The sequence below is a fragment of the Rhinolophus sinicus genome, linkage group LG06 (assembly GCF_036562045.2).
Source record: "Rhinolophus sinicus isolate RSC01 linkage group LG06, ASM3656204v1, whole genome shotgun sequence".
Classification (NCBI taxonomy): domain Eukaryota; kingdom Metazoa; phylum Chordata; class Mammalia; order Chiroptera; family Rhinolophidae; genus Rhinolophus; species Rhinolophus sinicus.
Window position 1 is genome coordinate 96385286 of NC_133756.1, and position 11847 is coordinate 96397132.

At 41.1% G+C, this 11847-nt stretch overlaps 1 pseudogene; it reads right to left on the minus strand.

Annotated features, from left to right (window-relative positions):
- Positions 1–1373: 1373 nt before the first annotated feature.
- On the minus strand, positions 1374–10582 carry LOC109435090 (eukaryotic translation initiation factor 4B; annotated as a pseudogene).
- Positions 10583–11847: the final 1265 nt, after the last annotated feature.

An 11847-nucleotide genomic window follows, 5' to 3' on the forward strand; every position in this document is an offset into this window, starting at 1 on the left:
CCCATCATTGTTGTCAACACAAAAACCACTCATTCTCTTTCATCCTGGCCTTCCTTTCTTTTCACAGCTCTGACAATTGTTCAGCCACCAGTACATAGTAGGTCCTCCATTCTTAGAATGAGACTATGCTCACCTGAATTAACCACATAGATTTCAGCTCCAGGTTAACATGCCCTTACAACACAATCACTTTCTCTGTTGATATGTCCTTCAAGAATGCAAAATAGTTTAATATTGGTCTAATAATCATAATTCTTTCCTACAACAGTCTTAAAAATATTCCACTTTTAAAAAAAAAAAAGATTTTATTGGGGAAGGGGAACAGGACTTTATTGGAAAACAGTGTGTACTTCTTCCAGGACTTTTTTGCAAGTCAATTAGTCCTTTCAGTCTTAGTTGTGGAGGGTGCAACTCAGCTCCAGGTCCAGTTGCCGTTGCTAGTTGCAGGGGGCACAGCCCACCATCCCTTGCGAGAGTCGAATTGGCAACCTTTTGGTTGAGAGGATGTGCTCCAACCAACTGAGCCATCTGGGAGCTCAGTGGCAGCTCAGCTCAAGCTGCCATGTTCAATCTTTAGTTGCAGGGGGCACTGCCCACCATCCCTTGTGGGAGTCGAGGAATCGAACTGGCAACCTTGTGGTTGAGAGCCTGGCTCCAACCAACTGAGCCATCCGGGAGGCACCTCAGCTCAAGGTTCCCTGTTCAATCTTAGTTGCAGGGGGCATAGCCCACCATCCCTTGCGGGACTCGAGGAGTTGAACCAGCAACCTTGTGGTTGAGAGCCCACTGGCCCATGTGGGAATCGAACCAGCAGCCTTCGGCGTGAGGAGCACGGAACTCCAACCGACTGAGCCACTGGGCCGGCCCAAAATATTCCACATTTTTGTCTAGCAATTATATTTAGCTGTTCACTTACTTTTATATTTTGGACCTTATTTTTATATTTTGCGTGAAGTAGATATCTAATTTTTTTTTCCATGTAGTGAACCAATTTTTCCTAAAAAATGTTTCAACAACCCAAACACTCATGTGCCTTTTTCTGGGTTCTATTCTGTTCCATGGTCCATTTATATGTTCCAGTAACAGTATCACATTGTTTTACCTTTTATGCCTGGTTAACATGTCTGAATATCTAGTGGAGTGAGTGTGCTTCCCTTTTGCTTTTCTTTTTCATGATTGTCTTAATCAGAGATCAGGGAACTATAGCCATGGGCTAAACCCTGCCCAGTGACTTTTTTTTTTTTTCCCCAGGAGATGGTGTTTTATTTTGGCTTGTCTAGACTGAGATTTGATTTGCTCTCAAATGATCCAGGTTGGAGAGAGGCTTGGGGAAAGCACAGCATGTAGAGATCTATTTGGTGTAATCTTCTCCCTCATTTTCTTTTTTTCTTTTTTTTTTTTTCTCCCTCATTTTCATCTTCATCATCAATGGAGAGAGCAGCATGCTTGCAGAACTGAACTTGGAAGCTGGATTTTCTTCAGGTTTCTTTGGCTCAAGTGCAGATCGGGGGTCTTGGTCCTTTTTGCCATCTTTTCTGTCTGACTCCCTCCAGTGGCCTTTGTTCCCTCCACCTCCTGGCCCATGGCTGGAGTTTCCACTTTGGCCTTTTGAAACACTCACCCCATGCACTTTATTTTCATCTACTTTCCTTGCTGGTCCTTCCTCTGATGGTTGAGCTGAAACTGCTTTCCCGCCACCACTTGTAGGGGAGTGCTGCTCTGTGTCTGAGCTCTGAGATTGAGCAGGAGGGTTAGAACTCCACTTTCACTCAAGCATTCTCCTTTGGTGGAGGGGTTGGCATTACCTTTAAAAGCCCATCAGATTTGAGAGGCTTAGAAGTTGGAGAGTTACAGTCCACCTCTTTCTTGATGAGTGTTTCATTTTCTAGAGACTTCTCACTCTCTCTCCTTCATGGCATTTCTGCCAGAGGTGGCTGATGACCCAGTCTGTGATGACTCACTTCCTGTCCTTGACCCATCCTGTTCCTGAGTTTCTTCACTTCACTAGCTTCGGTGTGTCTCCCGAGGCCTTTGTTCTAGTTTTGACTCATCCAGCTGACGCTGCAATTTCTCCTGTTCCTTCTGTAGCTGCTCTCTACTTCTCTAGAAGCTGTGTCAACAGGCTTTGTCCCTCCAAAGATTGAGGTTGCTCGACTGGATTGGGATGTGCTAGCAGAGGAATCACCTTCCTTGGGAGTGCTCCGAGGCTTTAGACTCAGTTTGGATTTTTGGAGGTGGGGTGGAGGGACCTCTATCATCACTCCTATAATCATCCCAAGAGTAATCATCTCTGGAGCTTCATGACCCATCATCATGTCTGTCATACGTGCCTGTCTTCATAGCAGTCTCATCCCTCCAGTACCCACTACCAAATGCTCTTCTGCCACTGCCTATCCTGGAATCATAGCCTTTATCATTGTCTCTGCTGCCTCTCTCAAAATAGCAATCCCAACCCCCATATGGATCCATATCCCCGCATGGACCATCAGGAAAACTGTCCCGACACCCTTCCCGATATCCATAATGGTATCGGTCTGAATCACAATGATCTCGATACTTGTCTCCAAAGCTATCATCACCTTTTCTAGGTGGGTAATCATCAAAGCTGTCTGTGGCAGGACAGGCCTGCCAGTCTGTATCTGTTTTGTCAGAATCCCGGTTTCTATCTCCGCCAAAAAGAATGATCATCCCAGTCTTTGCCCTGTGCTTGATCAGCAACATCCACTCGAATTCTCCTGTTACCTAGAGACTCTTCATTGAGGCTCAGGATATTGAATCTAGATCCTCAAACTCGGCATAACCAAAACCTTTCAATATCTCTGGATTGCTGGGTTCACGTGGTAAACGCCCTGCACTGATATTTAATCCTCTAAAGAATTCCTTAATGGAGTCTTCTGTCACATCATAGGGCCGATTCCCTAGAAAAGCAGGGTGGTGATTTGGGAAGACGGCTCCTGTCAATATTGGGGACCCCAGCTGCCGTGGAGCAGTGGGCAGAATGGAATGGTCAATTGGAGGTGCCCTATACACATGGTCATCATTACTGTGCCTAGTAGTTGAAACATCTCCTTCCAGGTTGTTTGTTTTATCAGCCCAGCTGACTGGTTTGGGGACATACGTGCATCCTCCACCAGTCCCACCATCCTCAGCCAAAAAGTTTGTTAGGAAGATAGTCTTCCCCTTCTTATTCTTTTTTTTTGGCTAAAGCCGCCACACTGGGAGAGAGAGAGAGAGAACGCAAAAGGCTCCAGTGACTATTTTTGTAAATAAAATTTTATTGGCACACAACCAGGCCCATTTGCTTGCATACTGCCAATGGCTACTTTTGAGCACCACAACAGCGGAGCTGAGTAGTTGCATCCAGCCACCAAAGCCTAAAATATTTAGTATCTGGCCTTTTACAGAAAAAGTTTGCTAAGTCCTGATCTTTGTTACTCATGGACTTGAATTCTTCCACATAAATTTGAGAATATTTTGGCAAGATTCCAGTTCCAAGTATTTTTTATTACAAGCAACAGAAACTAGTTCTAATTTAATGCAAAAATGAATTTATTGGAGAAGATAGAGAGCTCGCAGGAGCTCTCTTGGAGGATGCTGGAGAAACAGATTCAAAAATTGGGCAAGAACCAAGGGAAGCCTGTCAGCAGAATGATGGACAAGGTTACACTGCAAGCTGCCCCTGATTAGGATGCCACCATGGGTGCTGCCACAGTGAAAAGTCTTCTAAACTCTCCTAAGTCACTGTACCACTCATTCAAGATTCAGAGTCCTAGAAAAAAGAATTTTATGTCCTAGCTAAGATCACATACTCATGTGCTAGGTCCAAAGAGCAAGAAGGTGTGTCTGGCCCTTCTTCCACTTCCACAGAAGGAGGTAGGACTGTGCCTTCTACCAAGACTCACTCAATGAAAGATTCATTCAAATTATGGGGGGAGGGGGGATAGGATCTCCTCAAAGGTGGCTGTGACTTTGCTTAAATTGCATTAAACTTAGGGAAAATTGTTGTCTTTAAACACTGTTTTCTTGTTCATGACATTGATTGATCTCTATTAATTCTCTGGTAGTTTTAAAATGTTCTTCTGTAATGGTCTTATGGATTTTTGTCTATTAAGTCCTTGATATTTTATGGTTTTGTTGTTTTGGATAGTATCCTATTGTCTACTATCTTCTTGATTTTATTATTGCTGGTACTGAGGAATGCTACTGATTTTTGTATATTGATCTTATGATCAACAAACTTATTGAACTTTCTTACTATTTCTAAGAGTCTGTTGATTTTCTTTAGTCTTCTATGTAAATGATCATAACATTTGCAAAAGACAGTTTTATCTCTTCCTATCCAATCCTTATATTTCTTAGTATTCTTATATTATTACATTGGCCTGAACCTCCTATGTTATGTAGAACATTATGATAAAAGCTTTCTTACATTGTTCCTAATCTTAAAGCACATGCTTTAAAAGTTTTTCCAGGTAAAAAGACAAATAGCTTTTTATCACATTAAGGAAGTTCCTTTCTATTTTTAGTTTCCTACTAACTTAAATCGAAAGTAAGTATAGAACTTTAATGAAAACTTTGTCTGCATCTGTTGAAATATTCATAAGTATTTCCTTCTTTAGTTTATTAGTATGGAAAATTACATTAATATATTTTTCTAAGGTAGAATTTTTAACTTGCAATTCTAAGAATTAATCATAATTGGTCACAATATATTCTATTATTTTAATCATTACAGAATTCAGTTAGCTAATACATGTTAGGATTCTTGCATCTTGTTTACAGGTAAAACTGAAATTTAACCTACCATATTTCTCCAAAACTAAGACCTCACCGGAAAATAAGCCCTAGCATGATTTTTCATGATGCTCGTAATTTAAGCCCTACCCCAAAAATAAGCTCCAGTTTAGACATCAGCCAGATGAATGCAGTTAGTACGTCCATTGCAACACCTGACAGACATATTGAATTATAAAATAATAATATTAATATATAATTAAATATAAAAAATAATATTATTGACATTAATACTTAAAATAAATGATAATACAAATTATAATTAAGTATTTGTAAATATTCAAGGAGGCGCCTTTGGACGAGAGGTAAACGCCTATGTAAACAGATGAACTCCAGAATTATTGCCAAATGACCAATCGGAGTACAGACACAACGCAGGATAACGTGCGCCCTTGATAACGAACGGATTTGGTTGTGTCTAATATGAATCTTCATAATTCAATATGTCATGTGTTGGGACAGACGTACTTAATGCACTCATGTGAAATAAAGAAACGGTTTCTGAATTTTGGTGCTTGCAATTTTTCGTCCCTTTTGTGTGGACCACCATTCTTAACTGTCATCATTTTTGTTGCCACTCCTGTCTCGTAAATCTTCAATTAACACTTGGTTTAATGGTAGATTTAAAAGGAATACTATTTTGACCCCCAGACAAGATGAGTGCAAAAAGAAAGAGCTATTCCATCGAGTACAAGAAAGGAATCGTGGAGGACTCCCGGGGCAATAATCTTACGGCTTTCTATAAGGAGAAGAAATTGTATCTCTGAATGGTCCAAAAATGGTGAGCAGAGTAGGATAATCTCAGTCAACAGGTGGACAAACGAGGGAAATGCTAAGAAGCGCAAGCGTGAATCAGGTCGGCAAACATTACTTCCTGAGCTGGAAGACATCATCTGTGAATGGATTCCTGACAGGAGAGCAAAGGCTTTGGTTGTGCGCGGGGCTGATAGTCAACCATTTGCCCTTGCAATGGCACCACAGTTAGAAATATCCCCAAAAGAATTCAAAGCATCACGACACTAGCTGGATGGCTTCCTTGAGCGATATAAACTGCCTCTAACATCAACAACACTGTTCAAGCTGGAAGATACTGAAGTTATTAAACAGACACTTGTATTCAAGTCCTTTGTTGATGGCATCGACTTTTCTAAATACCAACTCTCTAACATGATTGCTATGGATGAAACTGCAGTGTTTATGGGCCAAGGATCTCAAACGACAATTGATCAGAGGGGTGCCTCATCAATCTACATTCCCTCCACTGGTTATGAAAGTGCACGTGTTACCTGTGTTTGAGCAATTCGTCTGGATGGAAAGAAAGCCCCACCTCTAATCATCACTAAGGGCGAGAAAGATAAGGTTGAACATGTTTCAGGCATTTATGTTCTTGAAACTGAAAAAGCCTAGTGCACACAAGCAGTTATATAAGGAAGTGGTCGATTTAATGCTGACACTTGTTTTGCGAGGTGGCCGAAGAGGTCTGCTAGCCTGGGATTCAGCCAGCACTCACCACACTAAAGACATGAAGAACTTCCTTGCAGAGAGAAGAATAGATCAAATAATGATTCCCTCAGGAATGACTGCCTATCTCCAGACTCTTGATATTGCAATAAACAAGCCAGTCAAGGACCATTTACACATGGAAATCAATGACTCCATTGAAAATGGAATGGAGAGAAATCAGCATGGAAACTTTGTGAAGCCTAGCCTGTAAGAGGTCATGACTCGGGTGAAGAATTCATGGGATAAAATCACTGACGGCTGGGTTGCCAGTGCACTATGAGCAGGCTACATGGACAAGAAGTGCTCATTTAAGGAGAGCTCTATTGCTGGACATGAGAGATTGGGGCCAATGGTTCTACAGGAAACGGAGTCACAAGAAATTCAAGCCAGAATTCGGGATTTGGAGAGTTATGATGATGTTCCAGAAGATGACGTGACTGTATTTGAATAAATGTAGCTTTTGTATATGAATAAATGAATAAATGTAGATTGTTGTACTTGAATAAATGTAAATTGTTGTACATGAAAAAATAAGACATCCCCTGAAAATAAGCCCTAATGCATCTTTTGGAGCAAAAATTAATATAAGACCCGGTCTTATTTTCAGGGAAATATGGGACTTGCATTGTATTGCTCTTATCAAGTTTTGATATTAGTTTTAAATTGGCTTCATAAAAGTTGGTCATCTTTCTTATCTTTATTTTAAAAAGAAACAATAAAACTAAGTTTACAAATCAATACAATAGAGCTTTTAAAGTAGAAACGTTTGACAAAATTACAATATGTTCTTTAAAAAGTTAATAAAAGTAGAAAAATGACCAGTTGTACACATCCCAGTCTGCACAGGAGAACTTCATTTTACATTTACTGTCCCGGCAAAATTATAAATAGCAACCCCTTTCATTCTTAAAATGTCACTGTTGGACAATAAATTATCCACTAGAACTAACCTTCAATAACTGACATGGGTTTAATGCCACACATCGTCTGTATTACTGTGGTAAATTCACCTGGCATCTCTGAGTTTCAGGTTTCCCATCAGCAGAATGGAAATTATAACATTTACCTCACTGGGTAGTTTGAAGACCAAATGAAATAAAGCCAGTGAACTCTGAACTCCTAAATAAAAATGAGTTGATTCCAGCACCTTTAGCCACTTTTCGTCCCCATCACCTTCCCACCAATTGTCTCATTCATCCAGTCCTTCAGAGGCCTGGGTCCTTCCTTGGACTTGCCAATCTTGTCTCCACCAATATGTGGCAGGATGTAAATGCTCTCACTATTTCAAGGCATAGCCCTACCTGCTTTGTTTCGTTTTTTTCCTTCTTCTTCTTCCTTTTCTTTAAGGCACTAGAAAGTGAAATGAAAATATTTTTCCTCATCTTTGGCAAAGTAATCCCTCCCTTCCCTGGAGCAAAGAGGAACGTGTTTTTCAAGTTATGGATTTAATGAACTTAAAGTGTATGGTGGAAGAACAAGAGGAAGGAACTTCCACCCAGATACGTGGTTACCTGGAGGGTGGGGAAAAAAGGGCCATAGGTCTAGAAGCAGGAGGGGCCAGGCTTTGCTCCGAGTCAGCACCCTGAGAAGTAGCAAGACTCCAGACAGAAGGTATGTGGCTCATCTGGAGAAGCCAAGCCCTAGGAACTGGGTTTCAGAGCTTTGTCAAATATTCTAGTGTCCTAAATGTGTCAGGGGAACTGCACAAAGCTGCCAGACCTGACCGGGCTCTGCAGACACAAACAATGGGCAGATCAGCAGTAACTGGAGTGGAGAGATGACTCATGACTAGGAAAAGCCTCCAGAAGCTCTGGAACTGGTGCAGTGAGGGAGTGTCATTGAGGTGGGGACACAAGGCTGCTAGAAAGACTTATTTCACCTTCCTACCAGCCCAATAGAATGGCAGCTCGGAGTCAAAATTAGGTAAATTCATGGGTCACATAGAAATGTAATGTTTCTTGCACAATTGAGCTTCTGGTCTTGGGTTCAAACATGCTACAATACAGTAGACTCCTGACTCGGGGTGCCAATCAAGTAGCTGAGGAACAATTCCCTGTAGGAAAGATGTCTCTGTTGACCATTCCTTGGTCACAGTTCCAGACTTATTTTAGCCACATTTCAACCATGCCTCAGCCTCTAATGCCACACTACTCACCAGACTCAGTGGCTATCATCAGCCCCAGAAGCTGGGCCAGGTGTCCAGAGCAAGGTTTCAGTATCTTCTCTCCCACCTTGTGATTTGTTTCAGAAAAGGGACACTCATAGGATGGAAGGAGTTTCTCCTCTTCAATTTTACTTCACAGATGTTCTGTGGGTGGCCATCTGTCCCCTGGTGACTCTCACATCTGTATCTCCAGCCCTGTCCTTGCTACAGAAGAATGGCTTGCATATGTGACAGCCTACTGGACCTCCCCTTGAATATCCTGTAGTGAACTCAATTTCCAGATACTAAAAATAGCATCTGGCAATGCCATTTGCTCATGCCACCCTGCGCTTCACCCTGTCACCCAGTCCCCATCTCAGTGTTTAAACCACCACCCAGTTGCCATACTCAGTAACCCAACATTGCCAACTCTTTTAAAATGTTCTTAATTCCCTACTTTCTCCAGCCCCATTACTTCTGACTTCATTCAGGATTTCATCATCTCTTGCTTGTGTTATTACAACAGACTCCTAACTTGTCCATCTCCAGTACACCCTCCACAAAGTCAGACTGATCTTTCTAAAACACAAAGTGACTGTCATTCCCCTTTTCATATCCTTCAGCGATGCCTCACTACTCTGCTGTCCAATGTCACGCAAACTATGGCCCCGGGCCAAATACAGCCTGCAGCCTATCTTTGTATGAGCCCACCAGCTAAGAATGAATTTTACATTTTTAGAGGGTTTTAACCAAAGAAAACAACAAAAGAACATACAACAGTTACCATATGTGGCCTGCAAAGGCTGAAATATTTACTAGCTAACTAGCCCTTTACAGAAAACGTTCGCAGCCCCCTCTTAAGTTTAGAGGACTCCACTTTGGCCCTACTCTAACCACTTCCTTCCTCTCTCAGAATCAGGAGTCCCCATCTGTCCAAAGGATTGCCCCACCCAGAGCCTGTGTCCTCCTCCTAGACAATACTGCTGGAATTTCCAGCCCAAAGGGCATGAGCTTGCTGCTAGGGCTCACTCTTAAGCCTTAGAGGAGCCAAAAGAAGATGTTTTCAGGAAGATGGGACACAGCCTGGACATGCAGGCTGGGATGTTCATACTGTGTATAAGGACTTTTGAGTTGCAGGCAAGGAGATAGGAAGAGAAGGGGACCAGCCAGGAAACTGCCCTGGGCCCCACAAGTATTAGCACAGGCCTGCTCAGGATACATCTAGAATTCCCTACCATGATAAGTAAGGCTCTTCATGATATGGTCCCCTGCACCACACACTCAAGACTAGGCTGATTCCTAGTGCATTCTGCTGTTTTATCAGCTTACGTGGACTTGCTGCCATCCTCCTGGTAGAATGTTCTCAACTTCAAGACTCAACTCCAAGGTCAGCTCCTCTTTGAAGCTTTCCTACTCCCTCTTTTCTCCTCTCCCATCCCTTCTCCTCATTTAGTTTTTGTGACCTCAATGCCCTTACACAAATATCTACCACAATACATATGACACTTTAAATTAGAATGAATCCCCCTTGAGGATAAAGACTTGGTCTAATTTTTTTTCTGTAACTCAGTCAGTGTAATGGAATTTCTAGTAGACAATATATATTCAGTGATTTCTGAAACAATGCATGAATAAATGAACATACATGATCAGTCTACCTTACCAAATCCTGGGATCCAGCCTCAAAGGGTATGGATACTTGTATATCTCAAGTGACTATGGTCTCCATACCATTTTTTTTCTTTTATCACTTTTTTAATTTATAATCATTTTGTACTATTTGATTTTTTTTACAATGTATGTGTATACTTTAATAATTAAACAAAAACATGTACAATGATTTTTTTAAAAAAAGTAAAGAACTAATCACAGTGGAACAGGATGTGAAATATCATCTTTGGAGACAGGTCGTCGAGTTCCATCCTATCTTCATTCCTGAGGAATTAGAATTAAAACTAGAATCATATAGTTCTCAAGTTTTCCACACGCACATTTTGTTTATGGTCTCTGTGACCTTGTTCAGGAGGTTGCCTCTCCCTGGTAAAGTCCTCCCCATCACTTAGAACTGACCTCAGGTGTGCCCTCTTTTCGGACACCTACAAGTTGAGTTTGCTGTTCCACCTTGGTGTGCTCTTGTTCCATGACGTATTTCGATTACTGAACTTCCACCTCACTTCCGTCTTTCTCACCAACAAGACTGAGAGCTCCTTTAAGGCAAGATCTGTCTATGCATTTTTGCATTTCCAGTGACCAGGGCTATGCCTAGCACTTAAAAGTTGTTTAATAAATGTTTAACTGCTTAAATGTTCATACATTTAGACACTTTAGAGACTACGGGGAGTTATCCAGTCCAAAGCAAGAATCCCCGCCATAGTATTCTCTATGATCCTCTCATCTCTGTTTGAAAACCTCCAGTGACTACCACATAAGGCTACCTTAGTAGAATGTACACCTCATTAAGGCAAGAATTGTTGTGTTTTGTTCACTGACAAATCCCCAGAACCTGGAGCAGTGCCTGGCATATAGTAGGTGATCAACAAATATTTAGTAATGTTTAAATGAATAGCTGAAAAGTTTTCCCTGAAGTTAACCCAAAATTTCTCTCCCCGTAATTTCTATCCATTGGCCTTGGAATATATGTTTGCCTTCTTCACATGACAGGTTCTATACATTTTCCAGAGAGATCTTATATCTTTCCAACCCTGAACTTCCTTTTCTCCAAGCTCGACATCTTCAGTTCCTTCAACTCTTTCTAATCAGTTCCCAGACAGACTCTTTACCATCTCCATAGATGCTCTTATTGTCAACATTCTTCTGATGCTGAAAAAATACTTAAGAAGAGCTCTGAAAGAGATGAAAATAACATAATTAAAACTTACAGCCCTAGGCCTAGTAAAACAACGTGAGCATTAAAGAGCTCAGAGACTCTCTCGAGGTTATCTCTAGTCTAAGCTCCTCACTTCACAAATGAAGAAACTGAAATTAAATTACTCATTGGAGCAAGATCTACTTCTGGCCCAGCAGCCAGTCAGGGGTAGACCCACCTCAACCCAAGGTTAATAATTTTATTCTATTTGAATTCTTATTCTAATTCAAAACTGAAAAGCTTCTATTAGCTTTGCAAGATCTAGTTCCCTGCCAAAGACTATTCTCTCTAGGGAGATGATAAAAATTATTTTAGAAAGCCAGTTTCCTACTTCTATTGCAATACTTTACAGTCATTTCAGCTGTTTCTCATGAATTTTCAGGTTCTTGGTTGCCTTTTAAAGAGAGTTAATACAATAGTTTATAAGTTGCTAAAAAAGCTATAGAGAAACCATATTAATAAGTTGTTATACAGATTTCTTGTATGATACGCAAACATTTTTAGGTCACTAGTTAACTGAATACCAGTATAAATTATAAGA